The sequence below is a fragment of the Silene latifolia genome, chromosome Y, assembly GCF_048544455.1.
Source record: "Silene latifolia isolate original U9 population chromosome Y, ASM4854445v1, whole genome shotgun sequence".
Classification (NCBI taxonomy): domain Eukaryota; kingdom Viridiplantae; phylum Streptophyta; class Magnoliopsida; order Caryophyllales; family Caryophyllaceae; genus Silene; species Silene latifolia.
Genome location: NC_133538.1, coordinates 415908315 through 415931998, shown reverse-complemented (window position 1 = coordinate 415931998; position 23684 = coordinate 415908315). Strand labels below are relative to the sequence as shown.

The window sequence follows — 23684 nt, the reverse complement described above, 5'->3', positions numbered from 1 at the left end:
CAATAGTAGCTTCCCTCGGGTCTGATATATCATCTAAAGTCGACAAATTTGGTCCTTCATAAGAACGACCACTTCGCAGGGTAATCAAGTTTACCGTCTCATGTGGATTCTTCTCAGATTGGGACGGCAGATGAGCCGGTTTCCTTGTGGATTGGCTTGCGGCCAACTGAGCAACTTGAGTTTCAAGTAACTTGATTGAAGCTTCTTTCTGTTGGTCACTCATCTGCAATTTCTTTGTCAATGATTTAATCATTGTCTTTAACTCAGTCAGCTCACTTACCCCGCTAGAAGATGAAGCTCATTGATGCGGCGAAGGGAAAGAAGGAGCCTTTTGAAAGGCTTGTTGAGCTTTATGAGGAGGGACATAAGCTTGATGCTGCTGCGGTGGAGGAGTTGGATTAAGAACATTCTGACTTGTCCACCTCAAATTGGGATGGACTGCCCCTTGATTATTGTAATAAGAACCTCCTCCTTGCCTATATTGCCGAAAGGTAAGGACTTGTTCTTTGTCTGTCAGACAGTCAATAGCAGTATGAAGTCATTGCTCCCACATCTCTCATAGGTGACAGTTTCCTGTCTAGTGAACAAATGAACCCTCTGTTGATCACCAACAGCTTGCATTTCTAATCTATCAAAATGAGCATTCATGGCTTCCAGCTGAGCCACGACCGCGTTATCGACCGAGTGAACAGTCCGAATGCCATCTCTTGGGTTCCCATATTCAGCACAATGGATCGCCATCTCCTCAATAATACCTCATCCCTTATCATCATCAATTTTCTTTTGGAATCTCCCGTTGGATGAGGCGTCTAGTATAGCTCTATGGTCATCATACAACCCATTGTAGAACTGGTTGCACAAATACCACTGATCAAAACGATGGTGAGGAAAAGACGTCACCAACTTCTTGAACCGGCACCAAGCATCATAGAAATTCTCATCAGGTGCCTGCTTGAAACTAGTAATCTTACCCCTCAGCTGATTAGTGCGTTGTGGAGGGAAGTATCTTTTGTAGAAGGCAAGTGCGAGAGTCTCCCAGTTGGTGATACCAAGTGAGTCCGGTTAAGATCGACCAACCACTCACGAAATTTGAGTCGAGTCAGAGAAAAAGGAAAAAGCACTTCCTTTATCTTGTCTTGTGTCACTCCCTTAGTGGCGGGAATAGTAGAGCAATAGTTGATACCGTCGTGGAGTATCAAAGATAAATTTATAAATCCAAACTACTACTATAGCTAGTGGCAGTCAGGGTCGAACCACAGAGAGGCGATGCAATTAATAATTGTCTAATTTTAGTCTAAGGTAACAGTTTTGAGGGGGGTTTGATTTGAACAATTCTATGACTAAAGGCGACAAATTTAAAACTAAACTAAGGCAAATAAATGAGCAATAGATGAAAATATATGAAATCAAATATTAAAGGGATGCTAAGATGGTCGGTTCACTGTAGTTTCGACGGCGGTAACTCTAAGTAAACTGATTTAAGCGTGTTAGACCCGAAAATAAAAAGTCCTCTTGGTCTAATTTATCAGGTAGCAACCTTTCGGCCTAAGCGATGGGTCCCTAAGTCTCACTAATACTAACTTTCGTTCTTGATTATAGATACTAAAAGCCTAAATTAACTCATCTCTCGATCTTATTAATTTAGTCATCTTAATTAAGTAGTCTATTTCCCTCCCCTATCTTTCGATCTATCGGGTCGGTCAATTCCTAAGCATTCAACTAGTCGCGTGCATTCGATTCGTCAAATATAGCAATTAAATTAATTAAGTCGAAGCTAATCTAACATGTGGCAGTCGATCGACCATGCAGAGCAGTCGATAGACCTACGGACCCACTCGACCGACCAACGAAGTCAGTCGATCGACCAGAGCCCGATGGCAGGTCACCTATTGTTGAAGCCGTCTAACCTACAGATCTCCTACATCTTAGCACGTAGGATTTAGCTATTCATGATGGTGATAAAGACAACAACAAAATTAACAAATAAAGCAATCGAATTCATAATTAAATTAACTGAGTAAATAATAAACATGAAACGATAATTTGGCTTTGGGAAATCTAAACTAGCAATTCTAAACTACGGAAGAATTAAAGCAACGAAATTGAACAAAGGAACAGAGAATACTGTAAAGAAGAATCGAAGAGAAAAGATCAAACCCAATGCAAAAGAAAACTTTATTGACGGAAAATTAATCTAAACTAATGAAATAATTAAAAGTTCAACTTCTCTGTGTATTGAACCCTAATTAATTCGATCATCTCTAGCAGTAGAAAGGAGTTACGTTATATAGAAGTGTCACGTAACTTTTATTCCTAAAACCTAATTACAATGGGCTTCGGAATTCTAATTTTATCTTGCGCGTTAGATCGTGGGGTGGTCAATCGACCACTGAGACCCGATCGATCGTTGCCCCTCTTTCTGCGAGACTTACATTCAAAGATTCGACGGTCTATAGACCATGTAGGTCAGTCTATAGACCACTGTAGCTGGTAATCCGCTTCTAAAACTCTCGCAAATCTATCTTTCAGGCCTTGGAATGCGCACCAAGTTCATCTCTCGAGTCACCACTTCATGTCAAATGCAATGCTAAGTACTTAGGGACGGATTCGGCTCGATTTCCGCTGCATTCTTCACATTTCTGCAATATTATACAAAAAACACGAAAGTAGAGGGAAATAGGGAAAATAATAGCATGAACGACACATTTGAGCTCTGAAATGCGTGTAAAAGAGGGTGTAAAACATCATATTTTAGACACGTATCAAACTTCCCCAAACCAAACCCTTGCTTGTCCCCAAGCAAGAACTAGACTCGATCCTAGGACCTAATGGAACGAGTTCAATCTCAGAGTGAAATGCATACTGTAAAGCCTAAACCAGTTTAATGTTAAAAATCAACAATCAATTAGCAACATGAATCATGCAAACGAGTTATGTAGTCGTTAAAAACTGCTGAACCGTCAACTATAGAGGCTTATCATTATGGACTCTCACGGGTCGCTCATATCACACATAGGCACAGGTGAATATATGTAAAAGATAGAAAGAACTAATTTTGTAATGACACTCACCTAACTACGACCTATAAGAACATGCCTGCAATCTAATATGAAAATAATCTCTACAACCGTACATATGCATTCCAACCATTAATGACCATGACACATGCCGAGGTAAATATGGATATGTGAGGTATGGGTAAGAAGGGGCTAAGACGAATTTGGTAAAAATAGAGTTAAAAGCCAAGCTAGTAACTAAGGGAACCAAATTAATAAATCATTCCAACTTCTTGCTCAAGATTAAACGATAAAGTCGGTGCTAATGATGAGCACAAATCTCACAATCTCCAATAATAACTGTAATTCCCCAAATGATAATAATAAAACATGGGAATAAAATCACCATCTACTCAAAACTTCAACCATGTGATTTTTTCGAATTTTCTTTTCTCGGGCTTCAGTCGATCGACCAAGATGGTCAGTCGATCGCCTGGATTTTGCTCTTTTGTCGAATACTGTTCTATTTTTGTTCTTTTTCTTTTTTTTTTCTTTTCCTTTTTCATCTTCCCAACATCATCTCAAAATGAGCATTAGCTACCTAAAACGAAATAACAATCCCAAGAACATAAACTACTAGCTTGACAAGGGCAGGCTAAATGTAGGATGTAGTTAACGGGAAAAAAAGGCTATTTTTGGCAGTGTGGAGCTCATGGGACAAATGAATAAAAGGGTGGCCTCTTCCGCATGTGTCAACTAACCACGAACCCGAATGCATACAGGTATTAAGCAGATTAAGTTCATATTTATGCATATTGATATAACATGTCTCATAAGGAGTACTACTCACATTCCTAGATAAACCGGTCATGAATGTTACCAGTTATAAGCTCTAAGCCTCAGAAATATAATGTAGTTTGCCAAAAATCTAAGTCAAGTCTCAAGTTCAGCAAAATATTTAACGAAAACTCGTAGACTATGTATATTTGATTCTACTAATAACATGTCAATTAAGCACGGCTTAGGCATAAACAAATGCAAATGCAATGTCATCATTGAAATACTACCGTTCCGACTCCACCTATATACAAAAGTAAACGTGCAATTTTTTTGAATTTTTTGAATTTTTCAATTTTTTTTGAATTTTCTGTATATATAAGAGAAATGAAATAACAAATGCAAACTGAAGTGCAATAAACGTGAAACATAAATGCAATAAAACATGTGAATGCAATGCACAAAACCCTTCCCCAAACCAAATCACAAAATGTCCTCATTGTGCAAAATCATATAAAAGAAACAAAAAGGGAAATGGGAATTTGCGATAAATTAACTAAATAAGACATAAAAGTGACTCGGAAACTCACAGGACTTTAAGGGCAGAAGGAAACCTCCCCAAACCAGCGTGAGCTAGGAAGTTTCAGTAGCCAGTAGTGCTACCATAGGTACCTGAAAAGAAACAAAAAATACAGCGCGTAATTCCGAGAAAGCAATATACGAAACGCAAAATTATATGCAAAATAAGAAAACGGAAGAAAACAGAAATGAATCGGAGAATAAAGTGGAGAAAAGACTCCCTCAACTCTGCAAATCGACCAAACACAGCAGAGGAATGGTCGTGAACATGTATAGCAGCGGGAAGCGGTCGATCGACCATACAGGCCAGTCGATAGACCAGGGTGACAGGAACAGAAGCCCCTGGAGTCGCGGCACAGTCGATTGACCGCACAAGCCAGTCGATCGACTGAGATACCTGTTGTAAGTTTCTGATTTCTTCGAATTAACTCAATAAATTGAGCTAATATGGTCTATGAACCTACAAATACACATAATAACGCGCCCAAAATTGCGCAAAACTCAAAGTAACAGTCTAAAGTCTTTAAATCCTAAGCAAACTTATTAACGCAACGTCTCGCGCAAACCAAATCAATAAAAAGTCTAACAAAAGCAATAAAATGTTGTTTTTTTTAAAAATTCGTAATCAACTAATAGTTGATCAAGAATGGCCACGGAATGGCCCACTTGCTCGGCTTCTAGCTACAAGAAGTAGCCTCTACAGTGCTCATCTCCTCAGCGGGGCTCATAGCAACTCCAATATCCGCAGAACTCAACGGATCAACATCTCTAACATCTTCCCAACCAATGACCTCGTTTGGCTCGTCAAGATCCAATTCGGATTCCGTCACCTTGACTGGCTCCTCATCAGGCTCCTCATCTGTGCCATAGCTAAGACATCCTAGACCGCCTCTTTGAACGATTGGCTCCTTCACAGCTGGAGCAACATGCGGCTCTAACTTCCCCAAACCAGCCCCTGGAATAGTCAAAACAAAAGGATCTTCCTCCAATTTGCTCCCAAACTGGGACGAAGGTGTTATAGCAGAAATAGGCATACGGGTAGGCATTTCAGGCAACACAACATAAGATTTAGCTACATTGCAAGTTACTGGGTACATAACATCCTTTTTCTTATAGGTCTGGGCAAAACCAATGGACTGTTTCCTTACCTTAAAGGTCAATGTCCCTGAGCCAACATCTATAACTGCAACAACAGTGTGCAGAAATGGTCTACCCAAAATGATAGGAATGTGAGCATCCTTGGTTATATCTAGCACAACGAAGTCAACTGGGAAAAAGAACTTTCCTATTTGCACAGGAATGTCCTCTAAGACTCCTATAGGCTGGACCGCAAAATGATCAGCCATTTGTACTGTCATGTTAGTAACTGCAAATTTGGTCAATCTCAATTTCTTAGCAAGACTCAAAGGCATAACACTAATACTGGCCCCTAGGTCACATAATGCCTTCTAAATAGAAAAGGTGGCAATATTATATGGGACTGAAAAACTACCGTGGTCTTCTAGCTTATAAGGTGCAGTATGAGTCAAATAGGAACACGACTCCTCAGTTAGTGCGATAGATTGCATAGTATCAAGTGACTTCTTTTTAGACAACAGCTGATTCATAAATTTCATATAAGCAGGCACTTGATTAACTAATTCTAAGAAAGGAACTTGCACATTTAAACTACGAATAACATTCTCAAACTTGTTAAACGATACATGTTCCTTTGTCGGCACCAATCTCTCTCGATAAGGGGCTGTAAGAAGCAACTTAGCCCTCTCCTCTAAGTCTCTCATACCGACATCAGTGGATTTAGGCTGAAAATCCACTACTTTGTCTTTGTTGTAGCTCGAACCTTCTTCAGACCGTCTCGGGAATGAACCATTAACCGTCGTAGGGTCGTACTTTGGAACCGAAGTTGACCCATCAGCATTTGGATCTTGCCTTAATAATTTCGGAGCCATCGTGCCCCGAAATAAGTGGTCTCTCAAGTTATCTGGCATTGGAGGACGAAAAGGTTCGACATCAGCAGTATCTTCAGTCGATCGACCATGTAGGTCAGTCGATCGATCGCTTCCTCGAGACTTAAAGCGCCTTTGACTGCGCGAGCTGGTCGATCGACTAGGTGTGTCAGTCGATCGACTGACGTACCTGCTGATCGTCTTTTTCTTGCTACTGGTCATTCCAGCCTTCTTCTTACTCGGTTCCGCCTCATCTTTTTCAGTAACATCTTCGACCATAGCGGGCCCATCAAGGGTAGACCCACTCCTCAAAGTAATCGCATTTAGAGTCTCTTTTTGATCCGGTTGTGATGGTAAATGCCTCGGAGCTCTAGTTGCACATTTGCTTGCCAATTGGGCAATTTGACTCTCCAACATTTTTGTAGAAGTATCTCTAGCTAGACACTCCTTTTGCAGCAAACCCGACAAATTCTGAACCATGTTTATCAATTTAGAAATATCAGAACCTTGAAATTGCTGCTACTGAGGCACATAGGGAGGTTTTTGATACTGCTGCTACTTATGAGGGGGTACATAATTCTGCTGCTGCTGCGGTGGTGGACCCGGATTAAGGACATTCTGGGTAGTCCACCTCAAATTGGGGTGGACATTAGAGGGATCGGGATAAGTACCAGTTTGCCTATAATGTTGAAAGGCAGCACATGTTTCATTCGAACTAGTACAAAACTCCGAAACATGACCCTCTCCCCCACATCTTTTGCATGTAAAGGGACCGTCTGAAACTGCGTTAACTTTATACATCCCACCTTTTTGGGATCCCCCAAAATCTATCTTGTCGAATCTCATGATAAGGGCCTCTATTGCGGCCTACAAAGGAGATTGGTGATCTTCTCTGATTTCCTCTAGAATTCCCATGCTCAGCTTTATGGATGGCCATATCTTCAATAATCTTCCAGCCCTTAGTTTCTCCAACATTCTCCTGGAATCTGCCATTAGCTGCAGCATCTAGGATAGCCCTCTGATCATCATGAAGCCTATTGTAGAATTGATAACACAGGCACCATTGTTCGAACCCATGGTGCGGAATAGATCGCACCAGCCTCTTGAAACGGACCATGCCTCATGAAAATCTTCATCAGGACCCTGTTTAAAGCTTGTGATCTGAGCTCTAATCGCATTGGTCTTCGATGCAGAGAAATATTTCTTATAAAATGCTAGGGCCAGCGAATTCCAATCAGTAATCCCATTGGCAGCTCGATCCAGATCTCGGTACCACTCCCTAGCAGCATCACGAAGCGAAAATATAAAAATCGTCTATTTTATCTGGTCCTGGGTCACACCTGCTGGTGGGGGTATGGAACAACAGTAGTCAATGAATATCTCCATATGTTTAGCTGCATCTTCAATCGCAGCTCCCCCAAATTGGATTCTCAGCTTTTGGCTCGGAGTGACTGGCTATACTTACTTCTTCAGCCATATCTGGAGATGTAACGGTCTCAGCTGAAGAAGTAGAAATAGGAGAAGAAGGTGGATCCTCCTCAAATAACTCGTTCTCGTAGTAACTGGACAGAGTACTCAGCTCTTCCTCTGTCGGCAATACTCTAGATGATCGTCTCAACTCACGCAAAGTCCTTTCGATCTCAGGATCTAGTGGTCGTAATTCACCACCATGTGACCTGCGCATAAGAGGAAACTACAAGTAGAATATAAGAAGAGTTTAAGGAACAGATGTCCCTTAAACTAAGAAAAAGACTAAAATAAAAACAACTAAAAATTAAACAATTGCCTCCCCGGCAACGGCGCCAAAATTTGATACCGTCGTGGAGTATCAAAGATAAATTTGTAAATCCAAACTACTACTATAGCTAGTGGCAGTCAGGGTCGAACTACAGAGAGGCGATGCAATTAATAATTGTCTAATTTTTGACTAAGGTAACAGTTTTGAGGGGGGTTTTTTGATAAATTCTATGACTAAAGGCAGTAAAATTAAAACTAAACTAAGGCAAATAAATGAGCAATAGATGAAAATATATGAAATCAAATATTAAAGGGATGCTAAGATGGTCGGTTCACTGTAGTTTCGACGGCGGTAACTCTAAGTAAACTTATTTAAGCGTGTTGGACGGGAAAATAAAAAGTCCTCTCGGTCTAATTTATCAGGTAGCAACCTTTCGGCCTAAGCTACAGGTCCCTAAGTCTCACTAATACTAACTTTCGTTCTTGATTAATGATACTAAAAGCCTAAATTTACTCATCTCTCGATCTTATTAATTTAGTCGTCTTAATTAAGTAGTCTATTTCCCTCCCCTATCTTTCGATCTATCGGGTCAGTCAATTCCTAAGCATTCAACTAGTCGCGTGCACTCGATTCGTCAAATATAACAATTAAAATAATTAAGTCGAAGCTAATCTAACACGTGGCAGTCGATTGACCATGAAGAGCAGTCGATAGACCTACGGACCCAGTCGACCGACCAACGAAGTCAGTCGATCGACCAGAGCCCGATGGCAGATCGCCTATTGTTAAAGCCGTCTAACCTACAGATCTCCTACATCTTAGCACGTAGGATTTAGCTATTCATGATGGTGATAAAGACAACAACAAAATTAACAAATAAAGCAATCGAATTCATAATTAAAATAACTGAATAAATAATTAACATGAAACGATAATTTGGCTTTGGGAAATCTACACTAGCAATTCTAAACTACGGAAGAATTAAAGCAACGAAATTGAACAATGGAACAGAGAATACCGTAAAGAAGAATCGAAAACAAAAGATCAAACCCAATGCAAAAGAAAACTTTATTGACGGAAAATTAATCTAAACTAATGAAATAATCAAAAGTTCAACTTCTCTGTGTATTGAACCCTAATTAATTCGATCATCCCTAGCAGTAGGAAGGAGTTACGTTATATAGAAGTGTCACGTAACTTTTATTCCTAAAACCTAATTACAATGGGCTTCGGAATTCTAATTTTATCTTGCGCGTCAGATCGTGAGGTGGTCGATCGACCACTGAGACCGATCGATCGCCCCTCTTTCTGCAGACTGTTTCAGCATTCTCGACGGTCTATAGACCATGTAGGTCGATCTATGAGACCTTTGTAGCTGGTAATCCGCTTCTGAAACTCTCGCAAATCTATCTTTCAGGCCTTGAAATGCGCACCAAGTTCATCTCTCGAGTCACCACTTCATGTCAAATGCAATGCTAAGTACTTAGGGACGGATTCGGCTCGATTTCCACTGCATTCTTCACATTTCTGCAGTATTATACAAAAAACACGAAAGTAGACGGAAATAGGGAAAATAGTAGCATGAACTACACATTTGAGCTCTGAAATGCGTGTAAAAGAGGGTGTAAAACATCATATTTTAGACACGCATCAATAGTCAGTAAAGACTTCCATATGCTTTCGCGGATCTTCACCCGCCACACCTCAATACAGGTTTCTTTCCACCAAATTTATGTAAGACGGACGGATATCGAAAGTGTTAACGTCCTCAGTTGCGAGATTAAAACCTTTAGGAATCGAGGATGTTTTGGGCTCTGAGTGACTTGCAATGTTAGGCATCTTTACTGGTTTGTTAACAGAAATGAGATTGTCTTCTTCACAAGACTTGTCTTCTGCAAATAAGAAGTGTTGTAGCTCGGGTTCGAAAGTACTCAAGTCTTCCTTTCAAATTTCTCTTTGCAGACGGAGTTTATGCCGAAACAGTCTTTCTGGCTCAGGATCAGCTGGGACTAATTCCGACCTGTTCAACCTGGGCATACACAACACTGAAAGAGATAAATGAGAACTGTCTCAAGGAATAAAAAATTCCTTGAGACGGATAAAAATAAATGAAAACAAAAACATATAGGGCTATTGCCTCCCCTGCAACGGCGCCAAAATTTGACAGGCTAATCGTATACCTACCAAAAATAACCAACTGGTCTCTAACTAATATAGCTAGGGAAGTCGGGATCATATCCACAGGGAGGCAAGATATCTGTTAAAGGTCCGTCTATTACGTCACAAAATGGGGTTTTGATTGTGGTTTTCTAAACTAATAAAGGATTAAGGGAGAGAGAGATTAAACAAGAGCAATAAAGATAGAAAATATACTAAAGATGATCAAATAAGAAAAAGCATGCCAGGATTTCGGTTCACCATGGTAGTCTATCGACTCATCTGCAAATAGCCTAGACAATCTACTGTGATAAGGATACAGGAAAGGTCCTTCCGGTCCACTTTCTATCCTAGAGTTCCACTAATTTAACTTCCGTCCTCATTAGGGTAGTCTACAGTTCATAACAGGTCTATTTAATCCAATCTTCCGATCTAGGAGTAAAATTAACCAGATTAAAGGTAACTTAAAAGCGTCCACTCAACTAAGTTGATATTACAGTTAAATTGCCATAGGATAAATTCTCACAAATAAATCATCTAGTCTATTCGCTACATCGTCACAATCCTACCATGGATTCCCTAATCCCGACATAAGAGAAATTAGCTACTCATATTACTAATGGTGTCAATAATAATAATAATAATGAATATACTAATGAAAGGCATGGTAAAACAACAATAATTATGCATAAACTAAATTAGGGCAGAATTAATATGGAGAGAAAACGAGAATTAAAGCAAACAAATAAATAGATTAAGATTAAGGAATAAGAGTATGATTACAATCTCAAGCAATCTGGCGTAAAGATCAATCCAATATCCAAGCAAGAGATTAAAGGGAGAGTTTAACAGTGAAGAGTATGAAAGAGAGATTAGAGTGTTTTAGAGATGAAAAAGCGTCATAATGACCTAATTAGCGAATGCTTAAATAGGAAAAACAAAGGTTTAATGAAATAAATCCAACACACGTTACTTAAGCCCGCCTAAGACCAAAAACCTCTCGATCAAGTGAATTCAAACCACTCGATCGAGGTCTTCTCCAACTTTTCCTTTCGAACGAGCAGATAAAGCTCTCGATCGAGGACTTCCAGTAATCAGCATTTCGATCGAGTAAACAAAAGTGCTCGATCGACCTCTCGTGTCCTCTAAACCACTCGATCGAACCAAAAGACTTCTCGATCGAGTGCTTTTCTTCAAAGTCAGCTTCTAATTCGTCTTTGACCGCTTCCTTGACCATCCTTCAAGCACTCCAAGGCATGACTCTCGCTCTAACATCTCCGTCTCCTCACTATGCATGCTAAATATGACGAATAGAGTACGGTTTCACCACCTTCAGGTTCATTCCTGCAATTTAGACAAAACAAACCAAATTAGCCAATTCGGGGCATATTGCAATACATAACAGTACATAAATGCATAGAAATACGTGCAATATAAGACTAAAAAGGCTATATAAAATGCACGTATCAGCCCCCTTGACATCTCATTCAAGAATGAGAGTTTGGTGGAGTCCTCCCTAAACCACTATTTGTAAATATTCTAACCCTTAACTTGCATTTTACTTCTTGTATTGCATTTTTGTCAATTTTGGATTTGCAATTTCATACTTTGTCAAGATTATTCTTAAGAGAGAAAGTGGGGGAGGGATTTTAATGTGTTTTGATTTGTAGTGTTTGATATAGTGTGGGGATAGAAATTGCCTAGGCTAACCAAGCGTTTATAAGTGCACCCACAATGTTAAACAAAGGCATGAAAAAATAATGATATGGGAAATGAAGATCCCCATGGGTGGAACTGAACTCGTGGGTACAGGAGAAGATCTGAGCGTCCCTGAGGGAACCCGCTCATCTTGGAAGTGATCCGAGCGTCCTGGCTCTAAGACGCTCGTTTTAGGAGAGCTGATATCAAAAAATTTAGTCTGTTTAAAAATCTGAGCAGATTACACAGAAGACGCATGTCTCAGTCTGAAGCCGCTCGTCTCAGGAGCAATCTGCGCGTCCTGGCTGCTTCAAAAATTTTAATTCCACACTATCTAAAAATCCGAGCGTCTCCTGCAGAAATCCGGCCGTCTCCTAAAGAATCAGCGTGTCTCAGCACGAGTTAGAAATTCCTGAGCTCGCTGTTTAAAGATCTGAGCGTCCCCATTCAAAGACGCTCGTCTTCTACTGCTGAAAGGCTATAACACGGGATTCACCCTCCTTCCCCAAATCATTTCTATCTTATTCAAACACAAACACAGAACCCTTTCTCCTTCAAAACCCTCAATCCCCTCATCAACAAAACACAAATTTCTCAACCAAATTCACCCAAATCAAAACAAAACTTCCTCGAATAAACTACTCCTTTATCAACAAGAAGCCATCCAAACAACAAATTCCTCACACATTGAGTCAATTTTCTAGGGTTTCAAAACACACATTGAGTCGATTTTCTAGGGTTTCAAAACAAATTCGAAAATCCTAAATCGATTGGGAATTGATTGAAGCTTGAGGAAACAAGGAGCATTCAAGCACAATATTGGTTTGTTGATACAATTTTGACAAGGAGAACAACATGGCAAGAATAAAAGGTGGAAACAAGGCACCCACAACCTCAATTCTTTCCAAAAGGCAACAAGCACTTTTAGCATCAAAGGTTATGGTAGTGCATCAACCAAGGGTGCAGATTCAAGAAGTTGCTACTCCTATAATCCGGAGGTAAAACAATTCTCATAGGAAAGCATTTGTATCCCTTACTATAAAACTATTTTGCCTACCAAATTCATATGCCATAATGCCTTGGACAAGTTGGGTGTTCTTGAGAGGACCAAGAATTTTTTCGAGTCTATGAAGTTGAAAACACTCTTTGACATGCAAGAATTGACGTACCCCTCCTTTAACATGGAGTTTATAAGCTCTTTGAAGGTGACTAAGGTAGAGACTCGGAAAAATATTGAATTCCGCCATGAAAATAAGGATAGACGAATGTCGATAAGTGAGTTTGGCAAAGTGTTTGGTCTTGAAGAACACTCTCATTATGAGAAGAAGCCCTTGAAATATGATCTCGCACCTCTATGGAAAGCAATCACCGGGAGAAAATTTGAGCCTTTCCATGAGTGCCATGTTCTTTATGTCCACCATCCGGGTATAAGGGTATGGCACAAGTTTGTAGGCAACAATTTAGTTGCAAGAAAAGGCACCAACCACTTTACCGAGCTCGACTATGTCTACTTTGAATCCACCATGAATGTCAACAAAAAGTTCACCAAGGAATACAACATACTTCAACTCTTACTTGAACGGTCGCTTACAATTGACCATGGTAAAGACGGAGCGGTTTTTATTGTAAATGGAGGATTAGTAACATGGTTAGCCAAACACTTTAACCCGAATTTCAACAAAGATAAGACATATAAACCGGTTAAAGGAGGCAACCTTCTTGATTTGGCCACTATGATCAACAAGTTCCATTGGGTCAAGAATGATAATCTTGACAATAAGTATGAGTGGCTCACTAAAGAAGCTAAGTCCTTCATCGTGCCTAACAGGATATGCTGCATCAATGTCCGAAGTCCAAGCTACCTTCTACTTGCCTCCGATGAAGCCGAGATGATTATGAAGCAACATAGGGAATCTAATGCCAAGCCCTCCTCCTCCTCTATTGTGACTCCACCTTATCCATTTTCCCACCGTGAATTCACACCAATTGGCACTAATGTCGTGGTAGGCAAGAACTACTTAACCCAATTGATGCAACATATGCATAAGGAAGCTCATGAAGACCGGGTCAATGCTTAGCGGGCTCAATATCCGCCCCTCCTATACTTAGCTAGGCAAGGACTTCTTGATCCATCATGTCCTTTGCCTAGTTGGGCGGATAGGGAAGTATTCTTTCCGAGTGCTCCTGGAGATGCCACCGTGGATAGTGAAGTTGCTAAGGGGAAGGAGATTGTTGTTGAGAGCGGGGAAGGTAGTGACTCTTGCCATAAGGAAGAAGAGGAAGAAGTGCAAAGTTCAAGTGATGATGAAGATGGTGAAGCCTCCGGGTCCATGGAGGTAGATGATGATGATGAGGAAGTTGATGAGGAAGTTGATGAGGAAGATGATGATAGTGATGAAGATGTCGCCATGAGCGACAATTGAGGATTGACAAGATTTTTGGAGGATGCCACATATCCCATTGTGAGTTTCCTACACCTCCTCTAGCTTTGTTTATGTCTCTTATTTTCAAAACTTTTTATCTTGATCAATTGTTTTGAGTCCTAGCAAAACTTAGAGGACTCCCACCTCGGTTCCATTGAGGTGTCTCATATTGTTCCCACTTTTGAAAATCCAAAATGACAATTATTTTCATGCATTGCATACTTGTGCATGAACTCCCCCATTTTTACACTATAAATAGTGTCTTACTTGGTTTGGGGAAGTTCAAGCACAAGCATTGGGAGTTAATCTAAATTAGCTCTCCAACCAATAAAGTCATGCATCATATAGTGTAGTATATATTGCATCACTTGCATATATGTCACGTAGCTTGCATATTAGTGTAGAAATCATGCATTCTCATTTAGCTTGCATAATTTCCTATCGTATTGGCTATTGAGGACAATGCCAATACTAGTGTGGGGATGGGAAATTCTAACTCGACTTTAAAAACAAAAATGATAAAAATTGAAAAATTTTGAAAAATTCAAAAACATGTCTTTTTATTTCATAAACATAAAATCCATAAAATTTGAAAATTTGAAAAACCAAAAATATGTTCATTCCTTTATAGTGTATAATTGTATATATATTGTATACACTTGTTTGTTATTTTATTTATCCTTCTTTCACATTGATTGACTATGCCACATCCGAGACATGAGGATTATGAAGACCGCATGGTATGATCTTTCCAATCTCGTTTTTCCTCTCTATGTTAATAACTATGTGGCTTAATTTTGATTGATGCGGTACAAACCAATGTGATTCTAGGAGTTGCATTTAGTTTATATGGCATACTAGTTGGTAGAAGCATATGCATTATTAGGTTGTATAAATGTTAGTTTCACATGGCATGTAGTTACATTTTAGGAAAATTTTGTGAAAAATATCTATTTGGAAAGCTTGACAAGTGTATATAAGGCCCTTGTAGATACTTTTTCTTCTTAAGACTTTGCTCATTAGAATGCTTGTAAAACACCCTAGGATGTGTCATGCTAGTATCCTTAGACCCATGGATTAAGGCCTAGTCAAGAGTACCTTGTGGTGTGATAACTCCTTGGCTACCGTTTATTCCAAGGTGACCCTTGAAACCATACAACCATCTTCCACATTCTACCATATTTTGTCAACAAAAAGGGAATGGGCACAAAAACTATCAAAATTTGAGTTCAAGCATTGAAATGAAAAACAAAAAGTTTGCAATTTGCATCAAAGAAAAGAGGAGTACAAAAATAAGAACTCTATGCTTCAAATATAAGCACCCTCGCTACAAATGGATGGCTTTCAAAATGTTCAAAAGAAAATGCAAAAAGTTGAAAGTTGTCAAGTATTGAAATGCCAAACATCAAAGAAATGGTAAAAAGAAAGTGTTCTCAAATGTCAAATGCCACAAGAAAATAGGGGGAAAAACAACAACAAAAGCAAACTCCCATATGAAACTCAAAACATATTGATTTCTTTATCCATCGAATCCACTTTTGTGCATAGTAGAGAGGGGACTACCCTTCTTCTTGTCTAGGCAAGAAGGAGAATTCCGCGATCCTACAGTGTTTCTAACACCATAGGGAGTCTACTCTTGACGAAAGCATTTAACAATTGAGGACAAAGGTACCCTAGCTTGACACAACTTGGAGGTGATTTATTGGTATCCTCCTAGGCCTAGTAGTTTGAAGAAACCGTATCTATGATGGAATGTGTACCCTTAGATTGCTTCCCTCTTAGATAATTTCTGCCACTTAGATGAGGAAAGTGGGTATTCATTTTTGTAGATGCATCCATTACTTGATTTTGTGTGCTTAATGCTTGGATGTGTCGTCATTTTGGCAAGCCCAACCTTGCCTTGCAAGAAGGCATCCTACCTCATGGTTGTCTTGTTGTGAGTTGAAGGAGCGGAGTGAGACCTGCTAATTGTCTCATATCGGCTATACTACTAGGTTATTTTAAATAAGGGTCCTAGTTTTAGTCACCTCTTTACTCGGGACGAGCAAAGGTTCGGTTTGGGGATGTTTGATGTGACTCATATTTGAGCACATTTAGTCCCCGAATTAACCTCGTTCCCATGCTTTATAGCACATAATTGGGTCATTTACTATCTTTAGTTTCCCATTTTGCAAATTCTTTGAGGTTTTGTCTCCTTGGTAGGAATGGATTGCTAACCTTGCATTTATAAGGCGAAATGGAGCTAAATTGATCGCATTCAATGACCAAGTATCAAAAAGAAGACCAATACTAGAGGTCTAAGTACATAATAAAGTGAAATGGGCAATGATGAAAGGATCCTTGCATCCCCGAAATTATCCTTGCGGATTTTTAAGGAGGAAAAGTAGAAAAGCAGTCTGCCCAGAAATCCGAGCGGATCAGGCACCTTGTTGGGGCTGGTGTCCTTTACAGTTAGTGCAAGGACTTATAAATCTCTAAAAGGATCAAAGGGTATATTTTTGTATCATAATCAGTTGGTCCACGTTTATCAATAACGGTTGGCTTGCTAGATAAGTTTGACGTTATTGTCATACAGATGGCGGTGATCAACTGGTCCCTAAAAGTCACACCTATAGGATACGTTTGAGAGATGTGACGGTATGAAAATACGATCATGTAGATGCAAATTTGACTAACCAGTTAGTTCGAGTTATTTGACTAATAATTAGTCAAAATGTGATGTTGAGATATTTTATTTAATACGGATTAAATAATAATGGCTAAAGCGAATTTGATTGATTAATTCGTAAATTGAATATAAGCGATTTATATTTAATTAAATGTATATTGAACATAATTATACAATATCGTCTTTGTCGGACATGTATTAATGTTTCAACTAATCCGTATTATTAGTTGATGCTTTAATAACCGATAACCGATGACGATTTATAACAAAACCGCGTCATATACATTTTAGCGATTTGCGAACCAGACCATGAGCTAAAACTAAAAGGAAGTGGAAGCCCACTTCCCTAGGTAGCCCATGGCTGGCCGAATGAGAGGAAACAAAAAAGAGACCCTCTCCTCACTTGTAACCTAATTGTCATTTGCAAAAACAAATTAGGGTTTTGAGAAAATTGCCTCTCAAAATTCGGATCTCTCATCCAACGAAAACTCACAAAACAATCCTCTCAATATTGCAAGGCAATTAGAGGATTCATTCTAGCACAAGGGCATTTCTCGGACAATCTTGGGTGCATCATTTAGGAGGAGATCTACTTTGATCTCTCATTGCCGAATTGCACTAGGACCGGAGGTTATTACTTAATCTTTATCGTTTCATTGTGTTTTTCGTTTATGACTATTAATCACGTATAAAATTTACGTTATAATCCTTAAATTTAATGGGTTTTATACGGATATTACCCTTCAAGTGGTATCAGAGCGAGGCCACGTAAATTTTTCTATGTGATTTTCATCAAACGATCTTTGAATCGATGTATTTTTGATTAATTTTCATTCGGCTGAAAATTTTTCCCTCTCGGCATTTTTTTTTAATGCTGCGTTTTTTTTTGTTTTGTTGGGAACCGTGTCTTGTATACACGGTGTTGGTTGTTCTTTGTTTTCATTTTGATCTTTGCATATTGTATTGTAATCGATATTCATTGCAATGTGTAAAAGATCTATCAAAGTGATTGCATAAAATTTCGTGTGGCATTATTTTGTCTCGGAAATTTTTTTTTCTGGAAACCGTGTGTTTTTTATGTACACGGCCTGTTTTGTTTTGCATCGTTATGCGTGCCACACAATTTTGTTAGATCGTTCGATCTCTTGTTTTCAATCATTCTTTACATGTTGGAATTTTAATCGATAATTATTGCAATATGTTGAAGATGTATCAATTGTAGTTTGATTTCTATACGGATTAGATTAAATTACAATTGGGTTTTATCAAATCGTTTGTTTTGATCTTTGATGCTCACGACATGAGCCGAGTTAAATTTTTTTTTTTTTGTTTTGACTCTTTTGTTGCTCTCGGTTTGGGCAGCAAAATAAAAAAAAAAAAAAAAATTTTTTAGGTATCTTATTCACGCCCAACAATGAAAAAAAAAAAAAATTAAAAAAATTTTTTTTAGGGTCTCGTTTCATTCACGCAATATGATGAAAAAAAAAAAAAAAAAATTCATTTTTGTTTTTTTTTTTTTCCTCGGCCATTATTGTATAATACGAATTATGCACTCGCTTTATAGTGAAACGGTTCACCCACGAACAATTTAGTTACTTTAAAACGATTTAAAGTAACGGATTATCACGAATTAAAATTAAGTTGATGAAGCGGTTTTGTCACATAATTTTAATTGTTAAAAGGTGGTTTGGATAATTTAACATAATTACGGAATTATGTCACGAATAAATTTAATTTAGTTGATGCATTTTATTTATCGTTCTTGTTTATTTTGAATGCTTTTAATTACGTATTTATTTATTTTTGCAAACGGTTGTAACTTAGTGTGGCCTTACTAGAACGTGTTACCGTAATGATGGAACACGGTCTTGGTTGTATTTTCAGATCTCGTATCTCCCTTTTTATTTCTTTTAATTACAGTTTTTAATTAGAATGTAAATAGGTTTATATTTGTAAATTTTAATTGTAATTTTGAGAAGACTAAAGATGGAGATCGGATGCTCACTCATTGCATGGACAAAGATGGAACATCAAGACAAGCTTTTCGGGTCCAACGGTGGATTCCAAAGTTGTATTATGTTCTTTTTACTAGGATAGGCCACACTAGGAATTTTTATTTACGTATTGCATTCATTTATTTATTTTATCGTAACGATAGTATGCATCATATTCCGCCTAAAAACCAAACCACCTAATATTTGCATGAAAACTGACGCATGTAGAGGTCACGCGTTAGTTTTCTATGACATTCGCATGTCACACGATTTAAGCCATCATCTAAATTAATTCATTCACGTAGTTGCTAGTTATTCGTTCACTTAAAATGAATTGAAACTTAGTTGATGGGATCTTCCTCGTATAAACAAAAATTGAGAACGGTCTTTATAGGTCAAACTCCAATGAATCCCTTCTTCGTCGGTAGGCATAATATGACCCCTTCTACGTCGGGTAAGTTGGAACCGATTGACCTATTTTATCTCAACACTATGGTCACTAAACGATCCTGTGATTATGGTGGACTATAGATAGGATTTACGGAAATCTATCGACCAAGAGTTTTTACGGAAGAACTAGCTAAACAGTTGGCTTATCAATTTACAGAAATTGAGTCTTAGGATCACTTGTATTATCCTTGAGGGAGATCAATTATACAAGTGCAATGAGTCTACACGGTTAAAATGAATTTTAATAGACTTAAATCACCTCGATGAGTTGCTTATTTCGTTTTTGTTTTTCTTTCTTTTTTAGTGTAGATCACGTTCACATAAACTCGCTAATAACAATATGGTGGTCACTTGAACGACCCAATGCCAAGTGCCACATTGGACCGTGAGTCCCGGCTTCGGATCTTCATGAATCAGATGAATCAGTCAACTCGATTGAAGAATGATGGATCAAACTTCGCGGATCGGGAGGCAAGCATTACGGAATCTTGCCGCCGCCGACGGAAGCTCAAATTCCGCTTGAGCCCATGCCGTCAAACCCAGGCCCAACGGCTGGAGCTACAAGATCGCTACATATAACGATTTCGTCATGGAAGCGGGTGCGATTAAAAACGTGCTCATTTTTGCAATGGAATCCAATTTGCAGAAACGCTTCATAGCCCAAGGTGCAAACAAGATTTTCACCACGCTCACCAAGGAATTCTCGAAAGCACCGAGAATCGTGACCTATGAGCATACCACTCGCTTCTTTGATGCGAGACTCCGAAAGGGCCAACCAAGTTAGCCCACACATTCTCAAAGCATGATTGAGAATGTCGAGAAGCTGGAGACGCTTGATTGTAAGATCGGCGAGAACATTGTTATTGACCGCATGCTTCACTCACTCCACGATGGTTTTTCGCAATTTAGAGCGAATTACTATATGAATGATTTGAAGAAAAGTCCCCATGAATTGCACTCCCTTCTCGCATGCACCGAGAAGGACATGAAGTTCAGTGGGAGTAAACCGGATGTTCTCGTTGTGACAAACAAGGGAAAGGGTAAGGGCAAAGCTCGTGCAAACCTAGCGAGAGGGTAAACCGAAGATCAAGAAGTCGGGTCCAGGTAAGAGTGGGCCTGGTGAGTCGAGCACCTCATCGGGCGCGACAAAGAGCAAGAATGAAAACATGGAATGCCATCATTGCCACAAGACTGGGCATTGGAGGCGTACATGTCCTGTTTATCATGAGGACTTAAAGGCGGGTCGCGTTAAACCTGTTGGTATGTCTTCATCCTCTTCTACTTTTATTCATATGATTGAGATTAACCATGCAAGTTACGGAACTTGGGTACTTGATACCGGTTGTGGTTCTCATCTGTGTAATCATGTGCGGGGGCTCCGAAACATCGAACCCCTCGTAAAGGGTGAGGTGGACTGCGTGTCGGGAATGGAGCACGAGTGGCTGCCGTCTCAAGGGGAACATATGTGATCCAACTTCCTAGCGGATTTGAGTTATTTTTATATAAGCGCTATTATGTACCAGTCTTTCGAAAAACATTATTTCGGTTTACGCACTTGACAAACTTGGTTTTTCATTTGTAATAGAGAATAATACTTGCATTTTCTCTTTACACGATATGATTTATGGCAAGGCGGTCTCCATGAACGGAATTTATGTTTTAGATCGACCATAGAAATATTACACGTAATGAATAAAAAGTTAAAGGTTGGTGACAAAGATCAAATGTATCTATGGTAATCGCTGTATGGGACACATTAATGAGAAACGCGTAAAAAAGCTCATCAAGAATGGAGCTATCTCGGCCTTTGATTTTCAATCATTTGGCACGTGTGAATCATGTCTCATCGGTAAGATGACTCGGATTTCCTTCAAAGGTGTTGGAATGCGCTGCCGACCTATTAGGACTCATACACACGGATGTATGTGGCCCTATGTCAATCACCGCACGAGAAGGCTATAGGTATTTCATCACTTTCACGGACGATTTAAGTAGATATGGCTATGTCTACTTAATGAAGCACAAAAGTGAATCCTTTGAGAAATTCAAGGAATACCAGAATAGGTATGTAACCTATTGGGTAGAAAGATTAAAACACTACGTTCGGATCGTGGTGGCGAGTATCTTTCTCACGAGTTTGATCAACACCTAAAGGACTGTGGGATTGCCCTACGAGTTAACTCCACCGGAACACCTCAATTGAATGGTGTGTCCGAACGGAGAAATCGAACACTACTTGATATGGTTCGATCCATGATGAGTCACACCGTGTTGCCCGACTCATTGTGGGGTTATGCTCTTTTGTCGCCCGCTCTAATACTTAAATCAAGTCCGTCTAAAGTCTGTTGACAAGACTCCATATGAACTATGGAAGGGAACGGTCCCTAACTTGTCCTTTATACGGGTTTGGGGCTGCTAGGCTTATGTCAAGCGGAGACACGAGGATAAGCTCGGCCCGCGATCGGTCAAGACATACTTTATAGGTTATCCTAAGGGAACACTTGGTCATTACTTTTATTCGCCAACCGAACAACGTGTTTTTGTTGCGGCTAGCGCGACATTCTTAGAGAAGGAATTTCTCGAGAATGCAAAGAGTGATAGAACCTTCGACTGTCGGAGATTCCGGAACAAATACCGAGCAACCATTGGAGGAACCAATTCCTTCAATCCCGGCTGCGGTGAATATTCTTGAGGAACCTAGGAGGTCGGGAAGAGTCTCTATTTCCTCCGACAGATACATTGGTATGGTCGAGGAACATGACATAGATGACGTTCTACTCTTAACGAGTAGTGAACCCGCAACCTATAAAGGTGCCATGACAAGTTCCGACTCAAAGCTATGGCTTGAGGCCATGCAATCCGAGATGGAATCTATGTATGAGAACAACGTATGGGATCTTGTTGACTTACCTGCTAAGGTTCGTCCCCTTCAATGCAAATGGCTTTACAAGATAAAGCATTCTGTGGAAGGTCAACAAGATATCTATAAAGCACGACTAGTTGCTAAAGGTTTCACCCAAGTGCCAGGTTTGCACTACGATGAAATTTTTGCACCCGTAGTCATGCTGCGTTCCATTCGGATTATCTTAGCGATTGCCGCTTTTCATGACTATGAAATTTGGCAAATGGATGTGAAAACCGCCTTCTTAAACGGCTTTTTGGAGGAAGAGTTGTACATGGTACAACCCGAAGGTTTCATCGATCCACAACATCCTAAGAAAGTGTGCAAGCTTAAGCGTTCCATTTATGGACTTAAGCAAGCATCTCGGAGTTGGAATCATCGCTTCGACCAAGTGATTTAAGAAAATGGATTTACTCGATCGGTCGAGGAACCATGTATTTATATCAAGTCGAGTGGGAGCAAGATTGTCTTCCTAATATTGTATGTCGATGACATACTCCTGATTGGGAATGACATACCTCTCTTAACTTCGGTGAAAGTATGGTTGAAAAACCATTTCCAGATGAAAGATCTGGGTGAGGCGCAAAGAATTCTAGGCATCCGTATCTATCGAGATAGATCACGACGGATGTTATCTCTCGATCAGAGTCTTACATAGACAAAGTCCTAGAGAGATTAAAGCATGACTAACTCCAAGAAGGGGTTTCTTCCTATGGCTCCAGGGGTGCATTTGAGCAAGTCTCAGGCACCAGAGACACCGGAAGAGAAAGAGCGCATGACACGGATTCCTTATGCCTCGGCTATAGGATCAATCATGTATGCCATGATATGCACACGTCCGGACGTGGCATATGCATTGAGTATGACAAGTCGATTCCAACAGCATCCAGGTGAATCACATTGGATGGCTGTCAAGAACATTCTTAAGTACCTACGGAGGACTAAAGATTGGGCATTGACTTATGGAGGCGATCAAAAGCTATGCGCAACCGATTCTGCAGATGCTAGCTTCCAAACGGATCGTGATGACTCGAAATCTCGATCCTGGATTCGTTTTTACTCTTAATGGCGCGCTGATCGGTGGAAGAGTTCAAAACAAAGTTACAGATTCTACGATCGAGTCCGAGTACTATGCCGCGCGTCGAAGCTACAAAGGAAGCGATATGGATGCGTCAATTCTTACATGGACTATCTCTAGTGCCTAGTTCAAATGACCCGATCACTATCTATTGCGACAATAGAGATGCCATCTTCCAAGCTAAGGAGCCAAAGTCTAGCAACAAGTCTAGACATGTACAACGGAAAGCTCATCTAATCCGAGATTACGTGGAGCAAAAGGAAGTAGTGATAGAAAAC

General features: G+C 39.6%; 1 non-coding gene across 1 annotated transcript; it reads left to right on the top strand.

Moving 5' to 3' along the window:
- Positions 1 to 874: 874 nt before the first annotated feature.
- LOC141635268 (small nucleolar RNA R71) lies at positions 875 to 980 on the top strand. The gene has a single exon (XR_012539967.1). It is a non-coding gene; the product is annotated as a small nucleolar RNA R71 (small nucleolar RNA).
- Positions 981 to 23684: the final 22704 nt, after the last annotated feature.